The sequence below is a fragment of the Manis pentadactyla genome, chromosome 16 (assembly GCF_030020395.1).
Source record: "Manis pentadactyla isolate mManPen7 chromosome 16, mManPen7.hap1, whole genome shotgun sequence".
NCBI classification, from domain to species: Eukaryota; Metazoa; Chordata; class Mammalia; order Pholidota; family Manidae; genus Manis; species Manis pentadactyla.
This window is the reverse complement of record NC_080034.1, coordinates 61,936,195-61,955,794: the sequence shown is the minus strand read 5'-3', so window position 1 is coordinate 61,955,794 and position 19,600 is coordinate 61,936,195. Positions and strand designations below refer to the sequence as shown.

At 48.2% G+C, this 19,600-nt stretch overlaps 1 protein-coding gene across 8 annotated transcripts in view; it reads left to right on the top strand.

The window, feature by feature from the left end:
* The first annotated feature begins 696 nt into the window (after positions 1-696).
* Positions 697-19,600, top strand: part of RREB1 (ras responsive element binding protein 1) — a 136,819-nt gene continuing 117,915 nt past the window's right edge. For 2 of the 8 annotated variants that reach the window (XM_036921450.2, XM_036921460.2), the window contains exon 1: positions 804-1,059. The gene's annotated coding sequence lies outside the window, so the exon portion shown is untranslated. Of the gene's footprint in view, positions 768-803; positions 1,060-1,102; positions 1,731-19,600 lie in introns of those variants that run through there. The other 6 variants (XM_036921439.2, XM_036921401.2, XM_036921364.2 and 3 more) reach the window with 5 other exon arrangements.

The window sequence follows — 19,600 nt, the reverse complement described above, 5'->3', positions numbered from 1 at the left end:
TTTGTTGGACGGAGAATATGCACCCTGGCGGGCGACAGCCCTAGAGCCAGAAGGACGGAGCCCGGGGAGAGAAACTGCCCGAAGTTGGGGGCGGGGAGAAGCGCGGGTTCCTTAATCTCCTGCCCCATCCTCTACTCGCCCCACCTGGATGCAGAGCAAGGACCGCGTGGAGAGGGAACCGCGCGGGTGGGGCTCGCCCGCCCATCTGCCTCGGACACCGAGAGGGGCGGCGAGGCACAGGGGACCCGACCCCCGCGGCACCCCCTCCCGGCTTCCGCGGCGCCCTTCTCGCGCCTCCGGGGCATCGCTGCCTCTTCCTCCCCTCCTTTAAAATAGTGAAACAAACCCAGGAATGAAGTGATGGAAAGCCGGGGGCGGGGAGTCACCCGCAGTGAGGGGCCGGAGGGGAGGGGGTGCGGTGGTCCAAGAAGGTGGCCGGCCGGCGAGCGCGGGGCGGGGCGGGCGCGCGCTCGGCTGCTGAGGCGAGACCCTTCCCTGGGAGCGGCCCTCCCTGCCCCGGTCCGGGGCGCCCGCGGAGGGCGTGGGGCAAACCTGGGGCCGCGGTGGGGGTGGGGTGGGGGACTCCACCTCCATCCATCTCGGGATGGAAACTGCGGTCACCCCACTAAAATCGGAGCGGGGGCGGCAGCTGGGACAGGCGGGTACCGCGGCCCCCCACCCCCCAGCCCGAGCCGCCGCCGCCGCCGCTCAGTAACACGTCCCCAGGAGACTCGCAGGAGCAACACGTGATGTGTCTACTTATCAGGGTGAGAGGGGGAGAGCGAGTCTCCGGGCGTGCGGGCGAGGAAGCGGGGCGGGGGGCCGAGGCGGGGGCCGGGACGACGGCTGGGGCGCCGGGGTCGCCAGCTCCTCGCCCACCTCCCTCCCTGTGGGAGAAGAGGAGGAGGGGAAGTGACTGCGGAGTTGATGAACTTTGCACATCCAGAAACGCCATTTTGATTCCTTTTCCGGAACAAGTTTGCATCTCTCCTAGTTCCCTGCCCGAAGCCCACCGGTCCCCTCTGCATCATGCCTGGGAGCCAAGTGCCCTGTCCGGCCGTAAGTATGCGCCCGGGGTTCCGGCTCGCGGTACTCGGGCGGCAGCGAGATGTCTGGGGCTGAGCGGGAGCGACCTTTTAAAGAACTTTTGGGGATGGGGAGGGCGAAGTCTGCAGAGCGCGTTGTACTTTCTAAACGCCGCGTTCCCGGGAGCGGAGGACCCGCGCGCCCCACGCCGCGCTACGTGCGCTCGGGGCGGTGGGGCGGTCCGGGATGGGCCGGGAGCCCTCTCCCCTCGGCGGCGCGCCCGGCTGCTCCTCCTCCTCCTCCGCGCCTCCCCCCGCCTCCTCCTCCCCTTCCTCCGCTCCTTTTCCCCTTCCCGAGCCGCCGGCTCTGCCAACCAGCTCCCAGCGCGAGCCGCCGCGGCCGCCGCAGCGCCCCGCCGCCAGGACCTGATGCGCATCCATATTAGCCGTCCGAGCGCAGGAATCCGGCCCGACCCGCGCCGCCGCGCCCGCCGCGGAATTTATTTTTAACCAACAACGCTGGGACTTGGATGGTGCGCGCACCACCGGCCAGAAACATCTTCCCTGCGCTGCTCTCCATCTTCCGCCCTCTCTCCCCCGACATCCTCCCCCCCATGTGGGAGGGGAAACTTTTCTCCTACATACTTTCGAGTCCCTCTCGGGCCGAGAAGCACGGAGATGACGGCGCCCGCCCGCCGCCGCAAGGTATCCGGGGTGCCTGCCTAGGTTGCCGGCCTGGGGTGCTCGCTCGGGGGTGCCCGCTCGGGGCGGCTCGGTGGGAGCATCCGCCGCGCCCTGCTCTGCGGACTTTGATCCTCCCCGGCGGACGGCGCCGGCCGAGAGGGGGCCGCGGGCAGCCCTGCGCCCTCGCCCGTTCCCGGCTCGTGGCGGGGGGTCACCCGACCACCGCCCCAGGGTGACGGGAGGAGGGGGCCGGAGCCGTGTTGGCGGGCATTGTTTCCTTGCCCTTCCGTTGGCTGTGTACGTGTTTTCGTGGGAGCCATCGGTGTGGAGCGGAGACTGCATCGGGGGGGAGGGCGGGGGGACCTCGGCACCCGGCGCCGTCACGAGCACAGGAAGGAGGCCGGGAGCATCCGAGGCGGGGCCGGCCGCCCGCCGCCCAGCTGTGGAGCGCGCTCGAAACTTTTGTCCGCCGCCCGCTGGACCAATTTTTCGCGAGTTCTGGGGCTTCCCTTCCTCCTCCCATCCCGGCCCACAGCCCCCCGCAGGGGCGGGTTGGGGGGCGGGCTGGCGTCGGGGGGCCGGGAACCCGGTGCGCCTCCCACCCCAGGCCCCCCCGCCAGCCTCGGGCCGGCCCCCTCGCCCCCTCCCCGCTCGCGGTCTCTTAGGAAACTGCGACCTTAATGGTTGCTAAGGAGCCGAGGAGGTCCTTCCCGTCGCCGGCCCCCTCCCTGGGAAGCGGCGTGTGTTCTGGACGGGGCGGAGGGTCGCGTCGAGGATGTGGTGACCCGCTCCCCGGCCGCTCGCGGGGCCCGGAGCGGTGTGTGAGTGCGGGTCGCGACGGCCGAGCCCCCTTCTCGGCCCGGCCAGCTTTCCTTTCGGGCGGGGCGTGGGGGGGGCGGCGAGGGGAGCGAGGACCCAGGGTCGCGGGGAGCGGCGGGCGGGCGACTTGACAGGCGCCGCGTGCAGCTCGCGTCCAGCGTCCGCGGTGCATCCGTGATGGTTATAAAAGAGAGGAGGAAAGTATTTCTCCTTGCTCAGCAGATTTGCCCTCCCTCGCTCCTTACTGGTTAGGAGATAGAACGTGAGCCCAGATCCGGACGAGCAGTTCACATTCCATTACGAAATTCTACACGGCTTCAGAGCCAGCAGCGGCACACATTCGGGGCACTTTGGAGTTTTTTCTTCTTTTTTGAGGGTGGTGGTAGTGGTGGAGCGAGAGAAAAGGGGGAATAAAAAATACAGTTTTTTGGTATGCTGAAAAACCTGTCGGAGAGTTTTCATCAGTAGAACGATTAAACCCTCCAGCTTGTTTTAGAGTTTGGATTTGAGCTTAGCCTTTGAAAAGCCAGTGGAAATAAAGTTTGTTGGATAGGGATGCTGGAAATAGCGAGGTGTTTCTGATTTAAAGGGAAGACTTCAGAGGACTTCTGCAAAGGCTGAGTTGCCGCGTGCATCCCATGTTTTTGAGATCTTTTTTTTCTCTTAGATAGGCAGTGGCCTGTGCATGCGCACGAGTGTACTCTTAAAAGTTTAGTAGAAGTGGAAGGTGGAGAAAGGGGAACCGCAGAGAAAAGAATGGCTTTTCCTCCTCATGGCCCTTAAAAGCATCCTCTGGATCTGGTGCTTTTTCGAGAAGGCAGGTATCTAAGGCACCATTTAACCCGGAAGTCTAAGTTGGAGGCTGAAGTCTTGGCTGAAACGTTGTTTTTTTTTTGTTTTTTTTGTTTTTTAGGAAAAAAGAAACAACATTTAGTTCTTTGCTTCCTTCAAGAGTCACACACAGCATCTGAAGGAATGGGTTCGAACTTTATTTCAAGTAATTTGTGCAAAGTGAGCCTATTTTAGGGGTATTTTTGTTTGTTTGCTTTTTTACCTCTGCCTGTTGGAGGGAGTCTTCTGGGTACCCGCTGATGGATCCTGCTTTGATGTGTTTTGAGCTTTGGTTACACTGATGAATGAAACATTTGAATGGCTTTTATCAAGTTTTAAATGTGTGAAAAAACACCTTTCCTCCCACCCCACCCCCTCTTTTACAAAAGAAAGAGAGAGCCCTTTGATTTAGTTGTTTGTTTTAACTTGTTCTCCATTTTAGGTTGTTATTGAACTTACATGTTTTATCATTCTTAAAAACACTGATGGACGGGTTGCATTTTAGGATGTTTTGTTTTTAAAGAGTATTTGCTGGTTATGGATGCTCTTAAGAAGTGTTGCTGATACTTACTGTTACACGGCGTATCATTCTCTGGGTTTTTCTAGATACTGCTTTATTTCTCATCAGGAATTTAGATCCCAGGCCCTTATGGCAGACAAGTGTTATGTGATGGAGAAGATGGGTCCGACTCAGCAGGCACAGGTGGTGCGTCCATTCCTAACTATTTAGGTCATCCAACAAGTGACCTTTGGATTGAAGGGTCTTTTATTTTAGATTTCTTCGGGCAGACACCAGAGGTCTCATTTGCATGTACCAATACAGGTACAGAATGTTGAAGGAGGAAAATAAACTGACTTTGTTAGTCTTTGTGTGATCAACAGTTGTTCATTGGTTACCTGCCGTATGTCAGGCACTAGCTCTTTGCCCTTATGTGCCTTGTACTTTTACTCTTCAATTTTGGTCCACTTTGCTATGTTGGTCCACTTTCTAAGGTCAGTTAAAAAATCTTTGCTTGCTATCTTATGATCACATCGTTAACATCATTTATGACCTTCCACAAAGGAAATTTACTGGTTAGTGACGTTTAAAAAATTCTGTCCTTTTAGGGTTTTGTATTTAATATAAATTTAACTCCGACAAAAATTGGTTAAACGTGACTAGAACAGTCAGAAGTGAATCCTTTTGATGTTTCTATTCATTAGCCTTCTGAAAAGTAGGTGGTGCTTAAAAGGTCATAGGATAAGGGTTGCTAAGCAGCTAAACAGAAGGATGCTAAAATTAACCAAAGCATTTTTGAAAGGGAGTCCTTCCCTGTTTTACATTATTTACTAGATTTAATTGATTTTTGATTCCTCCATGTCCTTTGACCTAGGAGAGTAGGATGTTAAGTTTGTTTTGTTTTTGTTGTATTTAAATAATCTTTCTTTCTTTTGTAAATATCTTTTAATTGAAGTTCATGCTCTCTGACCAACTGTGGTGTCAGATGGCAGCTTGTCTGAGCGGACTTCTTGTCTATTTTATCCATGTGTTTAGATTAAACCTTGCCTTTCCGAGGATATGTGTGTGTAACATCACCTCATTTCATGTATTAATAACAGATTGTTTAGTTTGTTTTGGAAAATCTAGTTAATCCATAAAGTGATGTCTTACTTACTCTTTATTAACCAGAGTTGCATTCAAAAAATAGAGATACAGTCTAGTATCAATAGAAAGTTTGCAATATAGTCTCTCCTGATTAACAGGACATAAATAAATAAAACAAAAGTTTTCTTCTCCCTTGACTGAGATTAGATTAGGTTTTGATAAAGCTTCTCCTTTTATACTCTACCTCCCCATCTCAGGTTTTTGCAGCCCAGCTCATAATACCTTTTTAAGAAGAATTACATTAGGTTTAGAGTATCTTTGAAAGGACTGACCAAATATTAGAAAACACAAAGTGTGATTGTAGTTCTGCTCTAAGTATGTTTAAGGATCTTGAAGTTTTTCAGTGAGATGAAATGGTGGAAATCTAATTGAAGCCATGGTTGGTAACCATCATCTCTTGGTTGAAAAGCAAGCCCACTATAAGTCAAAAGCTTCCCTGCCTCAACGTTGCTTGTGTACATCTGACCTACTGAGCAGGTCAAGTCTAGTATTTTTTATATTCAAATAGAATTAAGAAATGGATGGGTTGTGTTTTGATGGGCAGGGAAATGAGTTTCCTTTCTGTCTCTTAGAAGGTGATTTTTTAGTAAAAGAAAGCCCTGGCCCCTTTCAAAAAGCAGGGACCAGATTATGATTTCCATGCCCTGGAGGGGGCCTCTTTATAAATCAGAGGTAAAAGGTGTACCATATAAAACACAGGGAGGCATACGATGTGCTCTCTGAAATGCATCACTTATGTTTAATTTCCCCCTCTCCCATAGAAGGCAGAATACAGAGAGGAAAGCCATCTGCTATATTTTCATGGCTTCGGAGGTGGAAGAATGACGAAGATGGGGGGATAGGGTACAAGGCGTTTTCCTTTCCCGTTATTACTGCCTTGTGCTGACCTCAGTTTCTCTTGTCACCTTCCCCAGCTGCTTACTGTTGATATGAAGCAAAGCCCGTGGGGCTGGAGTGCAGCCAGAGGTGGCGCTCCCACGTTGGTTAGTGGAAGTGAGGTGGTTGGAGAGGAAGGGAGGCCGGGAGGAGGGCTCAGGGAGCTGTTCCTTCCAGCCACTGGTGCATCTTGTTTCTGATGGTACTTCAGGGTACAGGTGAGCCAGTCTGCCCATCAATAAAGGTGGCTTCTGTGAATAGGTGCCTCAGACAAAAGAAGTGGGAGAGGGTGGAGACTGTTTGTTCAGTGTGATTCAAGCAAGTAATGCTAAGAGCCTTTGAAAGCCTCTGTAAAGTCCCTGCGCCTGGGTACTGACTGCTCTTGCAGGATTCACCTGAGGCCTTTCAGACTCTGCTAGGGCGGGTGGTCCTGATAACATGGAGAAAGCCCAAAGGAAACCCTTACATTTCTTTGTCAGCTGGCCAGACTGCAGAGGAAAGTCTCAGTGGGGGTAATTAGATAAAGCTTTTAAATGGCTCTATTTGTTTTTCCCCTGGCTTGCTCAGTATCTCATCTCCCCTGCCCGTCCCCCCAGCTTTTCAGAGACTGTGGGATAGGACTGTCATAAGAATAAGAAGGTTCAAGGCTTTTAGTGTTTAATTACTTGTAAAATTTCATTTTTCATTAGGGCATAGCTTGGACAAAGTTTACTGTACTCTGCCTTTGTGAAGGCCTTTAACAAAGATTGGAGTTAAAGGTGTGAATACAGCACAGTGAGAGTTAATGATGAGGTGGGCACGATAACCCATTTTACAGCTGTGCCCGTTTCTGCCCTGTGGCTGGTAAATAAATCAGGCCTAGGACCCAGAGCTCTTAGCCCTGGCCCAGCTCTGTACAACACCTGCTTTTTAAAGTCAGCTTGGCCTCAGAAGACTGAGCATTAAATACACAGTGCATGTTTATCCATGTGTGTGTATTTAAAATGAGACAAGATCCTTTTCACAAAAACTCTGTGTTTGAATTTGCAAATGTAAGGGACTCCTTTTAACAATAATTCTGTGGTTAAGTTTGAAGATGTAACATAATTAAAACAAAAACTTTTTAGCCTTTAGCAGCATTTCTGGTGGTGAATGTGATTATACACCTTTTTTTCCACTAGGTTTTCTACCTCATGGGATTGTTGTAACGATAAAATAAGTTCTTCCAGAAAGTCGGAATCTAAATATGGAAGAAACTGGCATATTTTGGGCTCAGGAAGCTCTGTGGGTATCCACTCTGGATTTCCTTTCCAGAATTGTACACAGCTCCAGTGCTTGAGGCAAAATTTGCCCAGGAGTTCATGTTGAAATTGGGGAGATGCAGAAAAAAACTTACTTTTTGCTTTGAATGCCAAGAGAGAACCTGAACGAGCAGATTATTCTAGGTGAAGTACACTTAGGGATGGGTTTTAAGGCAAAAGCAGGTTGTAATCTTTGCCCTCACTCTTTAAAGCAGTGGTTCTCAGCATAGCAGTCTTGCCCCTGGGGGCATTTGGCAAGGTTTGGGGACATTTTTGTTGCCTTGCTCTGGTGGAGAGGTGCTCTTGGCCTTCAGTGGGTAGAAGCCAGGGATGTGACTACCCGACCCACAGTGCACCAGACGGCCCCACCGCACAGGGTCACCCAGTCCAGAGTGTCATGTCAGTAGGTGGAGGTTGACAATGCTGCTTTGAAGGTGCCGTAGTAGTCGTGGCCTTTGTTGTGTATGCAAGTGGTCTGAGTGTTCTCACTGTATTGCAGGTGGTACATTTGGAGAGCTGAAGATCATAAAGGAAGCAAGCTCTTATTACATGCCTGTAAGGTACCACGGTTGGCGAGTTCAAGGTTTCACAGAAAATTTGGGGTTGGGGAAAACATTAAGTAGCGTTAAATATATTTAAAAACCCCGTGGTAAATAAAAGTTCTAGAATTCATCTGCTTCTAAAACAAACCAGATTCATTGGCACTGGGAAGCTGTTCCGAGTCACTTCTTCACTTATTTAGAAACTCACTCCGGTGCTGTCATCTGCCAGTTCTCCCTCATGTTTTAAGTTATGTGGAGTAGACTACCCCCCACCTTTTTAAAATGTTTGAACTAGCCCTTACTCGCTTGGCAGTTCATGTTTTCACACTCGTAGCCTCCGTTATTTTGCTTTCTCCAGTTTTTGAAAAATGACGTAACTGCACCCTTTTTTACAGGGCAGTGTTTTGGGGCCTGGTCTTCTGTCCATACATCGTCTCTTGAGGGGGGGAAGTGGCAGACTGCTGCCGGAGCTGGAAGGAGCTGGAAGGAGCTGGAAGGGATGGGGAGGGAACGAGTGGTTGTTCTTAAGTTCCTGGGACTTCTGGACCTCAAATAAACAAAAAGGTGGTGGATTTAAAGACACAGTTGTGACATACAAGTGCAAAACTGAATTTCCTCAGACCAGAGATGTCTAGGATAGTGACAAGAGTGATATTTTAGCCACAGGTGCCGCTTGTGTAGCCCTTGTCGTCATCCCCCTCCCCCAGGCCTGTCACACTGGCAGGAGGTGAGCAGGAAGCGTCCAGGCCAGAAGGCAGGATGAGAGGGAGACTGAATTCCAGAAGATCAAGGGCTGCCTGGGGTGGGCAGTGATAGTTGCCCCCAAAATGGTCTGGGCTCCCACTTACCTTACAGAAACGTGTAACTTGGAGAGTGGCTTCTTTATATCCAGTCCAGTGTGCTGTTCACATCCTTTATGCTGATAGTGCTTAGTGGCCCACTCCCATCCCTCGTAATAAGAGCTGTGGATTCTCGGGCTTTTCCTCCCTGTCCTCTAACCCATAAACTGGCCCCTCCCTGCTCTCTATCTCCACTAACAGCTTTCCCCAAGCCGGGACCTTTTGTCATCCAGATCACCTGCAGGTGTCTCAGAGATAACTTGTAAAAATAAAAGCCATCTCCCTTACTTCTTGAAGGTGATGTGAAATATACCAGCCTTCTAGGCCAGAAAGTACGTTGCCATCCTGCCTCATGCCTCTCAGCCCCACGTGCAGCCCCGAGACTTCTCTCCAGTCTGACTGGTAGTGGCTGTCCCATTGCTCCTAACCTAGGGCCCTCACTATGTCACAACTGCCTTCTAAGTGTATTTCCTGCTACTGGCATCTCCCTGCTTCAGTTCGTCCTCTGCGCTGCTAGAAACTAACATTGCACATGGCGTTTGCCTGCTCAAAAACATCTCTTGGCTGCCTGCTGTCTTCAGTAGGAAATCCAAACTCCTCAACTTGGCATGCTAGGACCTTCGTTGTCAGTTCTCAAACCGTCTGTCTAGTTGCAGCTTCTGCCCACTCTACTCTCCTGAATAGTTTCTTCCTGCTTCTGCGTTTGCATGGATTGTGCTTTGTTTTGTCCTGTGCCACTTCTAGCAAACATTTCTTAAATCTTTCAAGACCCATTTCAGATGCCGCCTCTTCTAGGCAGAATTAGTTCCTCCATCCACAGTAACTCTTGCTCAGATCTGTCCAGTCCGTCTTTTGTAATTTACTTGTGGACATATATTCCCTGCCTCAAGAATAGGCATATTTTTTAAAACAATATGACATTTCCATCTTTTCCATTGTTGGTACATGTGTGATAATGGATATTGGTTGGATCCATTCAATAATACAGAAGCCAGTGTTTTTTGAAGAGGTACAGGTTATTTTTTAAGAAAAGCACATATAATTTAGAAGCTAAGCCCTAAATACCAGTGCAAATTAAAAGACAGAAACAGAAGTAAAGTAATGTTTTCAGCATACCCATCATGAAGAAATTTGGTGCTAAGTACACACTGGTAGGAAAGAATTTTGAGTTACAGAAATTTCAAAATAAAAATAAAAAGTTTGCTCTGCTTAATTTATTCAAAATTAAAGAGAAAAAAAATGTTTGTCAATGCCTGATTGCACTAAAAGCTGTCACACTAGGATCCTTACTAATTATAACCACTTTTCATGGCTCTTGGTTTGAAGTTTGTATTAAATAGGAGAGATGGGCACACAGATCAAAGACCAGAATCATTGCACAGCTCCAATGTGTGGGCCCATTTACTCTGCTTAGTTAGATTTTTGTTTCATTAGTGATAGGCATTAATAGGAGTGTTGGTCTGTGTATAATTTAACTTTTCTTTGTTCCATTACTCCTTGGATTTAAAACAAAATACAAAGCCAGAAACCTACAGTGTATAGATCTTGATTTATCTGTGTGTATGTGCACATAATATACAATAGAAATTGATTCTAGATCATATTTATAAGAAGAATCATTTTTAGTGTTTCAGGGTAGTTGCCAATGTGCTGACTTTATTGTAAAAAAAAAAACCCTACTTCTGAATATACAAAATCGTTTTAATCTTTTCTTAACTTTCTCTTAAAAGCTCTTCAGAACCAGGAAGATGGGGTGAGAGAAGTATTTTGCATATGGATTCTTTAAAAAAAAAACCAAAAAAACCCCGTTTAAACCATGATGGAAGATCTTGGTATCCTTTATAAAAGATGGAATCCTAGTTGATTACAAATACATTACTACCTTTAAATATTCCTTAAATGTACTTACGTTATAACAAGTTCAGGCCCAGATTTGGCAGATACACTCTGATACTATTCTAACTTCATTTTATTCTAAGGAGACTTGTGTGTTATCTTATCTGATGTAGAAAACAGATTGTTTAAAAGCCATTTTCTCTTCTACTTTAGGGCTTTAATTGTTATTTTGAGAGATAATTTTATAAAACTGTTTAGTGAACTTGGTTAGTTACATTTATATTGGATTAGACTGTTCTTACAATTTTAAACCAAGGATAATTTAAAGGAGTCTTATATATGTCTCTGAATTTAATTTGTACTTAAATCATGAAAATAAGGTTCCAAGAATCATTCATTGTTCAAGGGCTTAGGAAAGCTTCATACCCCTCTTTTCCTAAAATATTGTATCAAGTTTGATTCAGTATCAGATTCAGCCTTCTTCTGCAAAACAATTTTCCCACCCCCCCAGATTTGCTAACCTCAGTGTTTTTTAAATATATATATTTATATATTTTTAAATATATATATATTCTTTTTTATTGTTTTTTATCTATTCAGTGAGTATTTGAATACCTCCTGTGTGAGGGCTGAGAAGCACCAAGGTGCTAGTATGACAGAGACAGCTGCCAGCTTCATAGAACTGGACAGACACACTTTCAACCACTAAGCCACTTATGTCTGTGCTGAGCATTAGGAGTTACGTGGTGAAGTGTGGCCTCCGTGTGTGAGAGAAGCAGGAGATGCTGGGAGGCAGGTCCAGGAAGGCATATGCCACGGAGCTAATACCTGAATGATGGTGGAGGGAAGAGCATGCTGAAGACAGCAGCAATACAGAGGCCCTGAGGTTGGAGAGGGTGTATGTCCACTGAAGTGAGAGAGGACAGATGTGCACAAGCCCGAAGTAGGCAGGGGAGCGAGTGTACTGCTGGTGGCTCACAAGTATTTGGAATTTTTTCTTAAGAACTCTGGAAAGCCAAAAAAGGGGTGTTAGGCCAAGGAAGGGCATGATGAGATTTGCATTTTAAAAGATCACTCCCACCCTGAGTGGAGAATAGTCTAGAAGGAAGCAACTGTTTTTCTCTCTGCTTGCAGTATTGGTTAGAAGGCTGATTTTTTCAAAACTGAAAAACAGTGATGGCTTGGAATATGGTCACTGTAGAGATGGGGAGCAGGGTGCATTTGTCAAGAGGTTTAAGAGGTAGGAGGACCTGTTGCTGGCTGGCCCCCATGGGGTGGCTGGGAAGAGAGATGACTTCCAAGCCTCTGGCTTATGTAGCGGGTGGATGGTGGTGCCTTTCTCTGAGATCAGAATGCCGGATCAAGCCAGGTTTATAAACAAGTATGTTCCCTTTCCTTTAAAAAGTTCTATTTTTGTGTTTTTTAAATTCTTCAGCATTTTCTTTAAACTATTTTCCTCGGCTAAAACTTATGTATATGGCATGGATAAAGCATGAAAAATACTTAGATAAAAGTGAGAAACAGAAGTTATGTTCTTACCTATGGAAATAGATGAATGACTTCCTCCTTCCCTCCCTTCTGCTGCTTTCCCTTCTTTTAATCTCCTGATGCCAGAAGGGACGTGGAAGATTTCTTGTAGGTGTTCTGAGCTTCTGAATGATTTTTCAGATGAGATGCACAACTGAATCTTAAGATCATTTAAGCTTCTGTTTGTTGTAGTGATGCTTTATCTATTGCCTCGTGGCCTGAGACTCAGGAAGGTTTGGGGAAGAGTCAAGTTAGTACTCTCAACATTGCGCCAGCCTTGTACTTAGGAGTGTCAGAACTCCTTTCCTGGCCTGATTTTTCCAGCTTCTTTGCCAGGCACTCTGAATGTCTTAGAACTATAGCAATATTTTGCTTGACAGTTGTCTGTGTGAAAACAAAGTTCATTCAGCACGACTTGTTGTGGATCTGTGTGCCGGGCTTTACACTTGATCTGTGGGTGTCATAGGGAAAGATTTAATCCTGCCACAAGGAACGCAGCATGTCCCCACTGAGCGATTGTCTAGCCTGTGTTTGCATACCTCTGGTGATGGCAGACGTGTCCCCCCAGGCAGTCCTTGGGTTGTTACTGCCTTAATTAACTTTTTTCCAAGGCAAACAAAATCTTTGTGGACTGAGATAGAAAGTGACGCGTTTTCAGCTGAGTTGGTAAAAACTACAGGCTGGAGCACAGGCATGCTGCCTTGTGCAATCTGACCCTCAGAGTCCCATGGGCCAGTGCTCTGGGCTACCCTGAGTGCCACCCTCCTCACTTTCTCCTGTCCTAGAATCCGTGCTTCCTGAGGGGGGCGGTGTCTGCCTCATTTGCCTGCATAGCCATCCCTGTGTACGTGAGCTGGGCCACCATCTTTCAGACGGTCTCACAGGAAAGTGTTAGCAGCACTCCCAGATTTGGGTAATGCTTTTCTCTGACATCATACAAATGACTCATCAGAACCCCAGGTGAGTCACAACATGCCCCAAAGATGCTTCTCTTTTATGGTACCAGTCCTGATCTATGTAACTGGATTATCCCACTGGACCCCAGAGAGCGCTGGTCATTTGCTCACATTGAGGAGAACCTGACTTTCCATCTCTTGCTTGGGAACACATGTTTCCCCATCGCTGTGACCATAAATCCCATTAGACAAGACACCACCCTTTATTCCAGCCCTGTATTTGATAAGATAAACTGATAAGGGGAAAAAAACCAAAAAGATCTTGCCCCCTCCCACTTCTTTGTAACTGAAATAGCTTGGTAAGGAGACGGTAGGAAGATAACTTTAAAAACTGAGTGTAAGCATGTTTTTGAAAACTGAAATCTTAAGGTACTATGCAGACAGCTCAAGAGTTTTTCACCTCCCTGTGATCCAAGCAGAAGAGTGGATTTGTAGGTCTAAAAAGAAGTTTGTTGCAGATGTAGCTTGCTAGGTGATGGCTTGGTAATGCATATCCAGAATTGGCGTCAGTAGTACATTAAGTAGCCAGTATCTGGTGACAAGTGGATATAAGCTCACTTTTGGATAACCCATCCATAGCTGTTAAATAGCAGTGGCCATGCATGCTATCTATTGGGTAATTTCTTTTTCTTGAAGCAATTGTGTATTTACATCCCTGGTGTCTCTTGTTGAAGGGCTAGGTGGTATTAGGTTCCATAAGCTTTGGGGTATTGGAATGCCTTCTATTTGGCTGCCTTCCAGATATGTTAGACCATCTGCTGTGTTAAGATTAAATGAACGAAAGTTGAAAATATTTTATGTAAAGCTCCTGAAGAGGTTAATGAAACAAGTTAATAAAGAAATACGTGCTTTGGAATTTTAATGAGCTTTCTTTAGAGAAGTTCAGAGTGATCTCAGGCCAGGCCATACGATGGTTCTTAAGGCTGTGATAAGTCCCTTCGTTGTATGCCTGGAGTCACTGTGGTCTTGCTTTGGGGTACATGCTGGGAGGAGTCCTCCTTCCTCAGGAAAGTGGCTGCTCTGCCTTTCAGCAGGTGAATGCCATGCGCGTCAGTCCTGTCGTGGCAGGAAGTGCTGGGTTATACCTCTTCTCATTTTCGTTGTTGTTTTTGTTTACCTTTTTGAGCAGCTCTTGATGTTGATGGGGTGAGCGATCACCGTGCGTGGGTTCCGAAGCATGCTTTTTGTCTGTCAGACCACTGGAAAGTAGGGGGTGTGTGGTCGGGGGCCCATGTTGTGGGGTACCCAAGAAAGAAAGGGGGGCTGTATGTATATTGGGGAGGTAATGTGGTCAGATTATTAATATTTAGAGAACGTGATCACGATGGCAGCAGTATTTCATTGTCACCTTTATGGCGGATGGACTTTGGAAGGGCCCCTTTGGCCGGCCATCTCCCAAAGGCGGATGGTAGCGAGTGCTCTCCCTGTGTCTCTGTGGAGAACAGAGTACGTGGAAATCCAGCCGTAAACGCCAGAAGCTGTGATGTGGTTGTTCATATTACAGCTGAGTCTACCTTGGGTACACTTAAGTAAGTTCAACAGAATGACATTTGAGTTACAGACCACCTTTGGTGAAAAACATCTAGTCAAGGCACATACATCTGTGTTTGCTTTAAGTCAGATAAACCAGAAGTTAAGTCTGTCAGCTTCTCTTCCACCCTTGCTAGACTGGATTCATATGACTCCAGTCAGATAACTAAAAAAAATCTCCAGTAATTCCACTTTAATTTCCACCGTTTTTTGGTTATCAGGCCAGAAGTAATCAGATGTAACATATTGAGCATTTTCTGGTTACTGTTGTCCTGACTGCTTGACTGGAGCATCTCATCCATTCCTCACAACTTTGACCCTGTCATGTAGGGAGTAATCATCCCATTGTTCAGAAGAGGAAATTGAGACCCAGAGAAGCAGCAGCACAGCCTGACCGCAGAACCTGAAGCCACTGCTGAACTGTCTCCCATAATGATGTGATCTGTTCACCAAGTTGATACCCGCTGACGCCTGCTGTGTGCAGAGCCCAGTGGTGCACAGCTAGGGGAGATGGGCAAGAACAAGCATGTGATGGGGTTGCCGGCTTCTGGAAGTAGCAGATGATCTGGTATTTGACAAAATGAGTTGGCCCATCACTTCTGCGGGAGGGAGATCAGGAGAGGATATGGTGTTTGTTGGGGTAAGAGGCTCACAGAGGTGGTGCTGGTTCACAAATCAGCCAGTGGGGAAGCGGCTGCCCCCAAGCCTCTGGGGCTGGCATATAGAAGACGTGCCGCAGACAGGTCAGGTGAGGCCAGAACAAATCCTGCTGGAGGACATTTCCTCCAAGTTCCCACTAGAGAGGTTCCCTTAGAATGGGCTTGTGTTTCACAGGCAGGAGATGCCCCTGATGTGGACGAGGGTGGTGGGCGTGGCCTGGGGCTTCCTCTGGTCCTCTGTCGGGGGTGGGTAGGGGAGTGCCTCTCTCTCATATTCTTCCTCGTGGACATCAACTTTTAAACTCTGTAAAGGTGCTTGAGCTCCGTCCCAAAGGAAGAATAGTGACACCCACGCCAGGTGCTAGGCTCCAGGGACACATCCCTTTGAAGAGCCTGGAACCTGTTAGGTCTGTAAGCACTTGGGGGATTGTGTGTTGCTTTGGGTTTCTGTGGGGCCAGTGCCTGGGAAATTGGTCCCTTGTTGTTTTATGTTTGGCATTATCATTTTATTTAGTATATAAATTCAAGATTTTGCCTCAGAATTGGTATTGGGGGCCAGGATTGGTGAGCTAAGGGGCCCAGTGATCTGTGGTCTGATTCTTGAATTGACTTAATTACTAACCTGATCTTAAAATTTGTCCATATTCAAGGGAGATAGCCTCTCAGAAGAAACGTTTTTTGTTGTTTTGCCTTATCAGCAGAAGGGGCCACGTGGACTGCAGGACAGGGATGGGAAGATGTCCTGTCTCCTATAGGATGTTTTGGGATGGGGTCCCCAGTGTGTGTTCTTCCCACCCTTTTGTGGTGGGGTAGCCTGAGCAAGTTACTGGCAGACCTTGCTTTCTGATGAGCACTTGGTCTGTTTCCTGTTTCTGGTAGTTCTGTGGAGAAGGATCGTTTTGAAATTAGTCAAAAACAGAACATTTCAACCTTGTGTGCTACCAGCTCAGTTGTAACTGAGCTGTCTCCTATTTACTGCTGCTGTTACTATCATCCTTATTATTTTGCTCAGAGCAGTTTGATAGTTTCAGAAGAGTAGTGAAAAGAAATCGGGGTAGGCAGACCAGCCTTCTTTTTTCTCTGTGGAATATACCATGCACTTCTCTGCTCTGCATCAGGAACCACTTTGTGACACCCACCCCAGGTGCTAGGCTCCAGGGACACAGGGTGAGTAAAGCACGGTCCCTCCCTGAGACTCACCAGTGCCTCACAACCGGCAGAGATGCTAGGGCAGGCCGGGGACGTGGAATCAGGAAGTGGTTGGGGAACGAGGAAGTGAGGTCTTCAGATGTGAAGGGTTTGCCACGTGGGGACACGTGTGGGGAAGGGACAACAAACTTCTAGGCAAAACAGTGCAAGTGCTGGCCCCAGAGAACCGTAATATGAGGCTTACTTGGGGAGAGGATGGGGCAGTAAGTGGAGGGTGACTAGAGAGTAAGGCTGGAGGTGCTGTGCAGCATTGGGACGTGAGGATGTTTAGAGGCGACTGGAGAGAGGTGCGTTGTGTTGGCAGTTGTGAGCCGTCAAATGCTTTGAAGCATGGCCACGATATGTCTCATGGCCAGCTCTGTCTCAGAGAGGAACCCTGCTAACCCTTCAGAAACATTAGGAAGTAGAGGAGACCCCATGCTTAGCAAAGTGCATAATTGTGGAAATTTGGTGCCATATTTAACAGAATAATTTCTTAGAGTATTTCAAGAGATTTCTCAGCCTGGGATGTGTGGGCAACCGTCCTAGGTGTTGTTAAATGATCATTGAAAGGTGGGGCCTTTATTTTAAGCAAGTAGATTTAATTCAGTTCAACAATGCTTGAACTTTTTTAATTGTGTTCTTACTCATGGGTTCTTACTTAAGCCTATCAGGTAGCAGAATTAGACTCATCACTTTTCCCTAGAAAATATTGAAAATGGACACGGAGAATCAGAAGGGTGCTATTTATTCATTACAGTCACCAGTTTGTCCGCTGGGAGTGAACTTGGGCTCAGAGAGGGAGCAGGCAGAGTGCTAGCTAATTTGCAGTCTCCATGAACCTGTGGATGAAGGTTTTAGGGGCTGAAAGTCACTGGTGGAAACAGAACCTGTTTGTAAGGATGCAGCTGACTGAGCAGCCGCCTGCTCGTTCTCATCAGCGCTCACCTGCAGAGCAGTTTCGCTCAGCCAGGGAGCAGCTCTGCCCTCAACGTCTCCAGGCCTCTGCACACCCCACCTCCCTTACTACAGACAAGTCAGTCTGGAAAGGGAGCTGTGCCCAAGGCTTAGAAGTCCCCCAGGGTGGGGTGGGGGTGCATGAAGGAAGTCGAATAGTAGGCCCTGGAGACAATTAGTGGTCTATTAATTATTGTAGAGATGCAATATTGCCTGTTACTCCTAGGTCTTTAGAGTCCTCTGCCCTCTGGGGAGAACATACTCATTTTTTATATGCATGACTCCATACATGACAAAGCCTGTCCTCGTGGACTAAGGGACCCGGCTGAGAGGATAGTGGAAAACGTGGGTAGGGCTGCTGTCGATTCGGTAGGTTGAACAGACCACATGCCTGAAAGTTAATTTTTGTCACCTAAAACTGATTTGTATATATTGGGATTTTACAAACCGTGGGCAGCCTCCTTTGTTTAGCTTGGGTGTTTTTTGTAAATAACATGTTCTTGAGAATCCTGCTAGGAAAGTGAGATGCTGATAAGCTGTACTGGGGGTTCGGGGGACCCAGAGGGGAACTGGGGGCCAGAGGCACCTGACAAGTGCTGCTGAGTGTGTTCCTTTGGCCTGGGTGATCAGGAAGGCTGCTGGTTAGGGGAGACGGCCCCGTTACACCCTGGGCCTTGTGCGGGGTGGTTTGTGTGTGAGTCCACAGATGGACTGTCAGTGTTACCCTCCTCTTTTTCAAGCCAGGAAACTGGGGCTTAGAAAGATGCTCCCATTTCCGATCTGAGATCCTGCAGTTAGTGTCAGGCTACCTGGGAGCTTTTTGGCCTCTGGCCATTCTTAAGGAGCGTTCTTTTGTCATACAAAACCTTGGTACAGAGGGAGAGTTCCTAGCCCAGGATTTCTGAACCTTGACTTGACTCAAATGCTTTGCTCGGATTTGAATGTTACACCTTTTAATGCCTTACCAGTTGTCTGAAATATTCCTAATGGAGCAACCCCAGTGTTTAGTGTGTGTAGGCATGGTGGAGCCTGGTGGTTCCTGCCTTTGGGAGTTTACATTAGGAGAGGAATTCGCTGTGCAGTGTGGCCCTGGGGCCAGGTACCCACGGGAGGGCTGAAGGCCAGGTCAGAAGGGCAGGTGGGTTTGAAGAGCACTGTGTCCTAGCAGATGATAGGGTTCAAGTGCCACCTGGGGTGGGGTGGGGGTGGAGCAGAATGGGGGCTCTCCTTCTCAAAGTGAGGGGAGAGCCCTGAGGTTTTGAGCAGAAAAGTAACAGGTTGGCCTGATGAGGCTCTGGGGACACCCTCCCGCGTCTGTGCTTCACGCTGCGCAGCTCCTCTGGCTCACCTCACTGTGTGCTTCTGGCCCCAGGCAGAGCGAATCCCGTATTAGCTGGGAAGACCCAGGTGCGCTCAGGAGCTGTGAATCGCCTAAAGCCACAGGGATGATGTCTGCCCACAGGCTTTGTTTCCTCACAGCCATAGACTTGTTTAAAAGCTGAATCACACACCCTGGCTTACCATTTGACTTCTAAGTTACCCCAGGTGAGCCACACTCAAGAGGGTGATGTGTGGTAGGAAGGAAGGCCACCCAGTTTGGGCCAGGACTTAGCACATGAGGGTCAGATATCTATGGTTTGGTATGAATATGCCCCTCTTTTGGGGACATATTCACTGAAATACTGAATCGTGTATAATGTCGGCATATTGGTATATACCTAACATGCATTACTGGAAGTGCGGCCAGACAGCTTTCCTGGCACGTGTGTCCTGAAATGACGTGTGTGGAGACCTGCGCACAGTGCCATGTGCACCTGCTAGAGGCCTTTGGTGCTGCAGCCCTGCCAGGGGATGAAGCTGCTCTGTGACCCCTTCCCCCCAACCCAGTTTTCAAGGCCTTTGGCTGTTGGTTACTGGTGGTGATAGATAAACTGGTGTTTATCTGCTGCAGCCCAAAAGGGGAGAAGGGGTGCCCTCACCTGCCCTAACTGGGACAAGAGGGGTTTCTCTGATAATTCCCCCAAATCACTTTTATCCTCCACAGCCAACATGCCTTGCTGTAGAACCTGCAAAGTCTGAAGCCCTTTCTGGTGAAGATGGAAGGGTCCTGACTCAGAGGTGACCCTAGCTAAGACCTAGTTTATCCACATACTCTATATGCCACCCCGGGTGACTAAGATTCTGTTTATTTGTCGTTTTTCAGCCACCTGCATCTGACCCCGCCCTGTGGGCCCACTCGGTGCCTGTGCTCAGAGCACGGTGCTCTCCCCTGGATCCGACCCCGGGCTCAGCCTCCCCAGCTCTTTTACTTTGAGCTCTCGCCACGGGATGTCATCCTTGCCCCCTCCCATTCATTTGTATTAGTTGTCATTTTTAAGAAGCAAATATGTACCATCTTATGCCTGT